Source organism: Sinocyclocheilus anshuiensis, unplaced genomic scaffold (assembly GCF_001515605.1).
Source record: "Sinocyclocheilus anshuiensis isolate Anshui unplaced genomic scaffold, SAMN03320099.WGS_v1.1 scaffold81, whole genome shotgun sequence".
Taxonomy (NCBI): Eukaryota; Metazoa; Chordata; class Actinopteri; order Cypriniformes; family Cyprinidae; genus Sinocyclocheilus; species Sinocyclocheilus anshuiensis.
Window position 1 is genome coordinate 160,403 of NW_015537945.1, and position 9,674 is coordinate 170,076.

The 9,674-nt window shown below is 35.0% G+C and overlaps 1 protein-coding gene across 6 annotated transcripts in view; it reads left to right on the forward strand.

Annotated features, from left to right (window-relative positions):
- The first annotated feature begins 3,008 nt into the window (after positions 1-3,008).
- LOC107663866 (bromodomain adjacent to zinc finger domain protein 2B-like) overlaps positions 3,009-9,674 on the forward strand; it is a 99,032-nt gene continuing 92,366 nt past the window's right edge. For all 6 annotated transcript variants that reach the window (XM_016454239.1, XM_016454273.1, XM_016454264.1 and 3 more), the window contains exon 1: positions 3,009-3,141. The gene's annotated coding sequence lies outside the window, so the exon portion shown is untranslated. The remainder of the gene's footprint in view (positions 3,142-9,674) is intronic.

Here is a 9,674-nt window from a genome sequence, read left to right on the forward strand (position 1 = left end):
AAACAGCTGATAAAAACATCACAATAATCCACAAGTAATCCACACCACTCCAGTCCATCAGTTAATGTCTTGTGAAGACAAAATCTGCATTTTTATTTTTGACTTTAAGTCATCGCTTCTGGCTAAAATACGAGCCCATAATCCAAAATATTGCTTTTGCCAGTGAAAAAGCCGTCTCTTCTGAATTAGGAGAGAAATACGTACAGATCAAGCACTGTTTACAAGCAAAAACAGCTCTAAACAAATATGTGGGTGGATTTTAATGTCAGAGACAATCGGAGATGACTTTTTCACTGGATGAAGTGTTGTTATGGATTATGGACTCATATTTTATCCAGAAGCGATGATTTGTTTCTTACAAACATGCAGGTTTTCACTTCTCAAGACGTTAACTGATGGACTGGAGTGGTGTGGATTACTTGTGGATTATTGTGATGTTTTTATCAGCTGTTTGGACTCTCATTCTGACGGCACCCATTCACTGCAGAGGATCCACTGGTGAGCAAGTGATGTAATGCTACATTTCTCCCAATCTGATGAAGAAACAAACTCATTTACATCTTGAATGGCCTGAGGGTGAGTACATTTTCAACAAAATTTCATTTTTGGTTGAACTATTTTTTTAAGTAACGTCTTGTGTTAACCAATATCATCATCCTCCAGGAAATGACAACATATTATCAAAGGATTTTTATTAAATTTGTGATATTTGTGGTGTTAGTTGGTTTATGCCTGTTTGATTAAATTACACTACGTTCAAAAGGTTTGGAACAAGAATGATACATTCCCTCAATGTTTTCCCTCAACCCTTCCTTTTGTCTTCCTTTTTTATGCTAGATGGCTCTTGTTTTTTTCAGGAAAAAAAGAGATTACTGTCTGCATTCCCTTCATGTGTCTACAGAAAATCAATAACTCTGGCTGCATGGGCTCTGGTGGACAATGATGACAACTCCTCAGGACGCACCGCAGACTATTGTGGAAAAATAGGAATTAAAACAAAATAGCTACATTAATTTGTTTTCCATCAGCCTCTGGAGAGATAGTGTGCAGCGTTGCTCTCAGTCTCATTATACTTTCTAATCAAGACTCCTTTAAAAAATCCTTTTTAAGGCGACAGGCAGATTTGCCCTTCCCCCCGTTGCGCTGCTGCGCCTTGCTGTCATTGTGCTTCTGCTTATTACTTTACAAATGACCGAGGTGAGGCTGACATTTTCACTGCATGCAGAAAAGCTCGGTATGCTCGGCCTCTGCGGTAATGAATTTGCTTTGAGCTTTCGCTTCCCCCTCCGCTTTTCCCAATCAAGATTCCCCAATACAATTAAAATCACAGCATCTTGCCGCTGTGACACATGCATCTGAAGAAACACTGGTCCCCGACGCCACTCCAAAAGCAACGCACAAACCTCAGTGAAAAGAATACGAGGGTAAAATAAATGAACTCGCAGGAGTGTGAACAGCCACGGAAACCTGCTTTAAATTCTGCGAGCTGAGTAAGGATTTATTTTCACATCTTTAATTCAGGAGTGACTTTGTCAGTAAATTGGTCTCTTACTGTTATAACAGGAGCGAGGTGTGATATCACAGGCCCTGTGGATAAAAACACCATATCAATATTTTAACAGTTAACTTGGTAATTTTCACCTTCTCATAAAAATATATCGACCACATCCTTTTGTGCTGGTAAGGCAGTCTAAATATATAAAGGTGTACTCTTAGCCATTATTTTTTTTTCTCTCCAAGCAATGGTGCTTTTTAATAATATGTTCATTTATTTATTCATGAATCCAACTGTTTATAGAAAGTCAGCTTTAAAGCAGCCTAAAATGCTTAGCTGAATGGTCTCCCAGCTTCGCTAAACTGGTTTTAGAGGGGTTTTCGGGCACCTGTCAGCTGGTCAGGTTGGTTTAAGTCAGGTGTTCTCACTGCATTTCATGACTTCATATGTCACATTCAGTGCTGTTGCATCTACTTCAGGATTTTTTCTTTTCTTTTCTCCATCCCCTCTCAAATATGTGAACTTAAGCATGTGGCAATTTTTTTGCTAACTGAAATCTCATGTTTATCAAGCTGTAAAAATGTAAATAAATAAATTAAAATAAGACAGAAAAAGAAAAAACACGTTTGATGATTGACATGCAAAAAGTGTTTCTGATTGGCTTAAAAAGCCAATAGCCTATGGCTTTTTCACCTGATAACCTATCTACAGTACTATATGTGACCTTGGACCAAAAAAAAAAAACAGTCATAAGTAGCACGGGTATATTTGTAGCAATAGCCAACAATACATTGTATGGGCCAACATTATCGATTTTTCTTTCATGCCAAAAATCATTAGGATATTAAGTAAAGATCATGTTCCATGAAGATATTTTTGTAAATTTCCTACCGTAAATACATAAAAATGTTATTTTTGATTATCTCAGCCAAATATTGTCCTATCCTAACAAACCATACATAAATGGAAAGCACTTTCACGGACTTTTACATTAACTGTTCCCTCCTGGTGGAGTGACCTGCCCAAATCAATCCGAGCAGCTGAGTCCTTAACCATCTTCAAGAAACGACTAAAAACACATCTGTTCCATCTTTATTTGACCCTCTAACTCTAACACTTTCTATTCTATTTTAATTCTACTTGATCTATATTTATCTTTTTTTTATTTTTTTTATTCTTTATTAAAAAAAAACAACAACAAAAACTAGCTTTCTATTTTTTCTATTCTATCTACTTGTTTTTCTTTGTTTGTGTGTGTGTGTATAATATATATATATATATATATATATATATATACACCTTGCTACGTGTACTGCGTTAGGCTAACCGAGACTTGTCATTTGCACTTATATATTGTTGCTCTTTTGTTAGTTTTGACTGCTTTTATTGTCCTCCTTTGTAAGTGGCTTTGGATAAAAGCGTCTGCTAAATGACTAAATGTAAATGTAAATGTTGAACAAGCGCTTTGGTGACGTCACGCCGCTTCCTTCAAGTGCAGCCGAACGTGACGCTTCTTCAGTTCACGCAGCCGTTAAAGCTTCGAGTCAAGAGCGCTGCTCTGCTGCGACTCCTCAGAAACCGCTGGGAAATTATCAGTCTCCTTTTACAAGGTCGCCGGAGGATTTATCTCAAAGTGAAAGCAGAAGGTGAGTGAATTATTTAATTAATCTGACGGAGACCGCGTGTCTTGGTTTGTGTGTAGTACTTGCGGTTTGTTGTTTGCGTACTGAATCGGGTTGATAACGGTCACAAACTCACCAAAAGATCAGTTATTGATCTCAATCTGTTGTTAAAGTCATCGGGTATCGAATGTATATGAAACTTGTCAAAGTATTTAAATTAAAACGCGGCTTTTCAATCTTAAAATCGTGCGTAAAGTAGTTTTTCTGTCATGACTGTCATAGCCTTTGTGTAACTAGCATCAGCTGGTTAATGGGTAGTTAGTTGTCCACGATGCTTTTCATATTCAAAACCAAAAGAATATTAAAATATATGTATTTTATAAGGCAGATTTGTAAGTGTGTATCTTAGCTGTTCGTACGCCGTTTAAGTTTAGCTATCAGTTTCATTTCAGTGATTTTGCTAACGTATACGACTGATGGATGTTTAACGTAAGTACAAATACTGCGTCTATCAATTAAAGTGAGCTTATAATAAAGCAACATAATTAGGCAAAAAAGAACTAAAGATCGTTAAGATGATTTTCTTTCTTTCTAACTCATCTTTGATGTCGACTGCAGTTAGTAATAGAGGAGAGAAACATGAAATTGTGTCAATTTTGCACAGTATTCAATACTCTGCTTTGCTTTCAGACAGAAAGTTGTCTTTATCTGTTATGGATACATTAGCCAAATCATTCAAGTCGAAAGGAAAGGTTTGGTGTTACAGATGTTGTTCAGGGTTTGATGTTTCAGCTTAGGTGGATCTACAATATATGACTGTCGTCCTTAGATGTTGTGTTTTTTATTTAGTCTTAGATAAATACAACGTAGCTGATGAAGGTGGTGGTGCATAAATTCTTGATATTGATATTGGCCTATTATTTTCTAATGCACTGAACAGAGTCTTAAAATATATAATTTTGGGGGGGAAAAAACAGCAAGATTGGGAATAACTAAAACTTGTCTCCATAATCACTATTTAAATGTTATGAGGTATTGTAATGTTCATTTGACCTCTTCATTTGACTTTTTGTGTTTGCTTGTGTAGAGATTCGTCGACAGTGAGAAATGGCACATGTGATCAGACCTTGAGATCTCACAAGTCTCGCAAGCCAAAGACGTGATTCAGATTCAGTCCAGTGACTGTTGTCATTGGCCATAAAGATAAAAGTGGATGTTTTATTATTATAAATAAGACCGAGTTAGAGTAAGGAGAATTGCTATTGACAATGACAAAATCTTACAGTAATGAGAATTTGGTGCGGAATTGTCATGAAAATGTCAAAATTCAGCTTTTTTTCCTTTTGATTTTGGGACTTGGGACCAGTTTGTGAGATTCACCCTGTGTGTTTCCCTACCTCTCCATTTGTCTTTGCCTTTTTTTTTTTTCCCCTGCAAATGCTCCGCTCTTTTGTGTGACACCGGCTGAACGGACGACGCCAGAGATCCGAGCGTCTTCCTAACAGCATGACATTGTGCTGTAAGCCATGAGAGATCCGTGAAATGAGCTTAAATCTCGCCGCATTTGAGCTCTCAATACCAGCTGCATGAAGTCTCGGCACTGCTGCATAAGACCTGTTTCAACACGGAAGATATAAAATCTATGTGAATCTTTTTTTTTTTTTTTTTGATTCTGTCTGAGCAAACTCATTGACTTGAATGCATGTTGGAAAAGCTGAATGTGTGTGTGTGTGTGTGTGAGAGAGAGTGAGAGAAGCACATTTTGGCACATTACTTAGGCACATTTTGCCCCAAATGCTTATTACTGTAATGTACCTAAACTTTATTTATTTATTTGGTAATTCTTGATGGTGGTAAATCACTTTTTAATTTAAATAACTTTTTAATTATTTAAATCACTGTGAAGGCAGTACATGACCAGCCTTACAAGTTTACGATCTTTTTACATAATGTTAATATCAAATAATATTTGGTTAATATAATACATTATTTGCATTACAGTAATCAGAATTTGCACATAAAAATGACATCAACATGTGGCTCAAGTTTTTTGAATAAGAAAAAATGTTGCATTTTACAAACATAAAATATTTTATTTATTTATTGCATTGCGTTGTATTGCAACATAATTATTTTATGACATTTAAAGACATATACATACGTTTTAAATATTAAAGGGTTAGTTCTAGGTAGTTCACTGACAAGCTACACAAAATCGCGTTCAAAATCGGCAATGAATCGCCTGCGATTTTGAATGCGATTTTGTGTAGCTTGTCACTGATCTACGGCTCTGTGTAGTAAATGCCGCTCCATCTGAAAGCACGTGCTGGAGATTTACTACTAATCACCAGAAGCGGCTTTACTGATGAGATTCGCATGAAAATCGCATTCGATTTTTTGCCCAGCTATTAAAACGCGCCTCACACGGCTCTGGGGGTGAATAAAGGCCTCCTGTAGCAAATTGATGCATTTTTGTTAGAAAAATATCCATGTTTAAAATGTTATAAATACTTTTTTCTCACTTCTGCTGACTATCATACGTGCAAGCCATTCCGGCGGATGATGTAGGACGTATGCGTCACGCCCTCGGAAGTGAGAAATGACGAACGCAGATGCGCGGAGGAGAGACAGCAAAACAAAAAAGCCGGTCACAAATTAGAAGCACAAAACGAGGATTTGTAAAGAAAAATGTAGGAGGATTTCGATATAAGCCAAGAGGAGACTGGTTTTCCTTTGCTAAAGTAAGGAAACTTTGCTTCCTTTGCTCCTGTAAACAAACTCGCGAGACTGGCATATCTCACCGGCGTGTGCGCGACGCGTACGTCCTACGTCATCCGCCGGAACGGCTTGCACGTATGACAGGCAGCAGAAGTGAGAAAAAAGTATTTATAACCTTTTTAATACGGATATTTTTCTTACAAAAACGATTCACCAATTTGCTACAGGAGGTCTTTATTCACCCCCCGGAGCCGTGTGAGGCACGTTTTATTATGGATGCACGCGCTTTATTTTACGTGTTTTGGACTGTTGAACAAAAACACCCACCTACTCCCATTCCAAAGCTTGGAAGAGCAAGGAAAATTTTTAATATAACTCCGATTGGATTTGTCTGAAAGAAGAAAAGTCATATATATACCTAGGATGCTTTGAGGGCGAGTAAAACATGGGCAAATTTTTAATTTTTGGGTGAACTAACCCTTTAATATCAAATAATATTTGTTAAAATATTCTATGCCAGTGTCAAATATTAATTTCTGTTCAGGAAATCTGGACAGACAATAAAGTTAAACTAAACTAAAATAATAATAGATTGGATTTGTCTGAAAGAAGAAAAGTCATATATACCTAGGATGCTTTGAGGGCGAGTAAAACATGGGCTAATTTTTAATTTTTGGGTGAACTAACCCTTTAATATCAAATAATATTTGTTAAAATATTCTATGCCAGTGTCAAATATTAATTTCTGTTCAGGAAATCTGGACAGACAATAAAGTTAAACTAAACTAAAATAATAATAGATTATTTGCATTACAGTAATGAGAATTTGCACATAAAATTGTCATAAAAATGACATCAAAATGTGGCTGAAGTTTTTTTTTTATTTATTTTTTTTTTATTTTTTTTTTTTTTAATTTTTTTTTAAATACGATCCTTCATTTCAGGTCAAAACTCCCCCCTATATTAATATAATATCAATTATTTGCATTACAGTAATGAACATTTGCAGGCTTTTGTGCCTAATTGTCATAAAAATGACATAAATCAAAAAGTCAAGTAAATATTATTATTATTATTATTATTATTATTTTTTTATTTTATTTTATTTTTTTTATTCTTCATTTGGTACTTGGACATGTTGATAGGTTTCGTGAGATTCACCCACACAACCTAATTGACTTGTGAATCTAATATGTAAAGCACATCGACGCATACACAGATGGATCCTGCTTTTGAAATGCATCACTTAAAGGGGTCATATGATGCTATTTTAAAGATCATTATTTTGTGTATTTGGTGTAACCTTTGGATTTGAGACTTTAGTCTTTGCAACTTTACAGATCTTCTTTATGCACCAAGAGCTTGTAACACTGCAAAGAGAAAGGAAAACTTGAAATCGCATCATATGACCCCTTTAAACAGCTGGAAGTAGGTCTGTGCAATTAATCGAAATTCAGTTTCGATTTCGGCCTCCAACGATTGTGAAAATACAGTAATCGAGATAAAACGATTATTGCGCCCCATTCTGCCCCTTTTCCAGCGGTGCTTTTTCATTCCTCCATAAAAACCCAATTTCACGCGCAAATCAGTAAAATCATGTAACAAGACTTTTGAAAAACGGGCCATGCTTGATTTAAAGTTGATTAGATTTATTTGTTTTTAAAAGCGTGAAAGAACTTGCGCTTCCTCGGGAAGATTACTGTGGATGCGCCCAGAGAAGGAACACAGCACGGACATGGAAAGTCATCTTTTAGTGCCTAAACGGTCAAATACACACAATTTCAAAATGCAGCGCTTAGTGATTATTCACGTAAACCCTCGTCAGTAATAAATGAACGTAAAGATTTGAGAATGAAAATACTTGTGTAACAGTAAACTGGATCCGTGCGGCTCTTAAAGTGACAGCGGGATATATTCCTGCTGTGACTGTGTGCTTAATATTAATCAAACAACAAAAGACCCATTCAAAATCACACACTGCTCTTGAGTGAAGGACTTTTGTAGCTTTAATAAGAAACAAAGGAAGTTTAATTCTTACAGTGAAGACTATGCCGTTTTATTAGGTTAGATTATATTTACTATGCCGGTTAGATTATACTGACAGTTTTGTGAATTCATCTGGCCAGAGATTCAAATAATAAAGCAGAGTTACAGTCAGAAGGTCAACATAGATTTATTCAAAACTGCCATCCTTGAAAGTGCAACAACCACCCATGAATACAAACCACTCTGCATCATAGTCTGGTATTTAAGGGGATGAAAAATAACACAGTGCCATTTGAATGTGCTGCTGCATGTTATCAGGCTCCGCTCTCCTGGCAGGCAACAACATTAGCTCAAGGTTACCGTAATAGTGCTTGAAACAGCACTTTTAAATGCTAGCAGAATCACTGCTCAGATTCTGATTATTCAAAATGTTACTCACATACTGCACACATGCATGCATTTTCAATGTAGAACAAACACTGTGCAGCTTGTGATTGCAGTGGACAGAGACTATTAGCCTACTCTATTATTTGTTTGCTTATCAGCTTTAATTTAATATAGTGATAATAAAGCCAGGAGAGGTTTGTTACAGTTATTTTTATTTATTTTGAGCGAGAATTTGAGACTGGCACCTGGTTTATAGCTTTTAACACCAGTATGATAAAAGACACCAATTTTCAATTAATAGTTACTAGGGGTGTGACGAGACGCTTATCCCACGAGACGAGACGAGACTGGGTTCACGAGAACGAGATGAGATTTTTAGACTTTTTTTTAAGAAATCCTCAATGATGAAATGTATGGGGAAAAATAGTCTTTTATTCAACTGAAAAACACAAAATGCAAAAAATGTAGGTGCATTTTGAAATCAACTTGTACTTTATGAAATTAAACATCTATTTTAATAAATTTTATGCAGTAATAAACAACATGTAAACACTGCTAAATGTTTTGCCACAAACTCAACTGACAAGCAAGTAATTACACAAAAATGATCAATAGTATAAATAAAAATAAATAATAAACAACACAAATATCCCTTTAAAGTGGAAGTGAAGCAGTCAGTCACGTTTACATTATTTAGTAAACTGATTTCCACTTTAATAAAAAAAATATATAATAAACACGATTAATGTATCCATTTAAAAGAATAAAGCAGTGGTTCCCAAACTGGGGGGCACGGCAAGGCTGAGGGATATTTAGGGCCCTATGAAATCAGTTTTATTTTTTCCTAAATTCCATTTACATTTTCTGGATTTAGTTTTTTTTTCCATTTTAATTTTTCTCGACTCCTTTTTAATAGTTAAATAAAATTGTATTAATTAAAAAGCATGTCTAATTAATTAAAATAATGAAACATACATTTTCACATCAATTTATTAAAAGTTTAACAAAAATTACATGTTTAGGGCCCTATGAAATGTTTTATTTTTCTCACCATATTATTTATATATTTTGTATTGTTACCAAATTCTGTGTTTTAGCATGTCTAATTATTTGAATGCATAAAACAACTTAATTTTATTTATTTTGTTTTTCTTAAAGTAGCCTTGTGATTTTTTTTATTTTTTTTTTCCCTCAGAAATTCTGTGTTGTGTATTTACATTTTTCTTGTTATCAAATGAAGGCATAAAACTTAAATGTATCATTTATCATTTAATTATTGAAAATTAAGCAAACAAGTTTTTTTGGCAAACGGGATTTACTATTAAAATTAGAACATTGAAGAAATGTTTTGTGTGATTATTCCTTAAAAAATAATGTTTGTTTCATTTTAGTAGTAGTAGTAGGCTATGTACATTCTACTGAAAAATAGTAATAGGCACAATGTCTTCAAATCAAACCGGACTTTT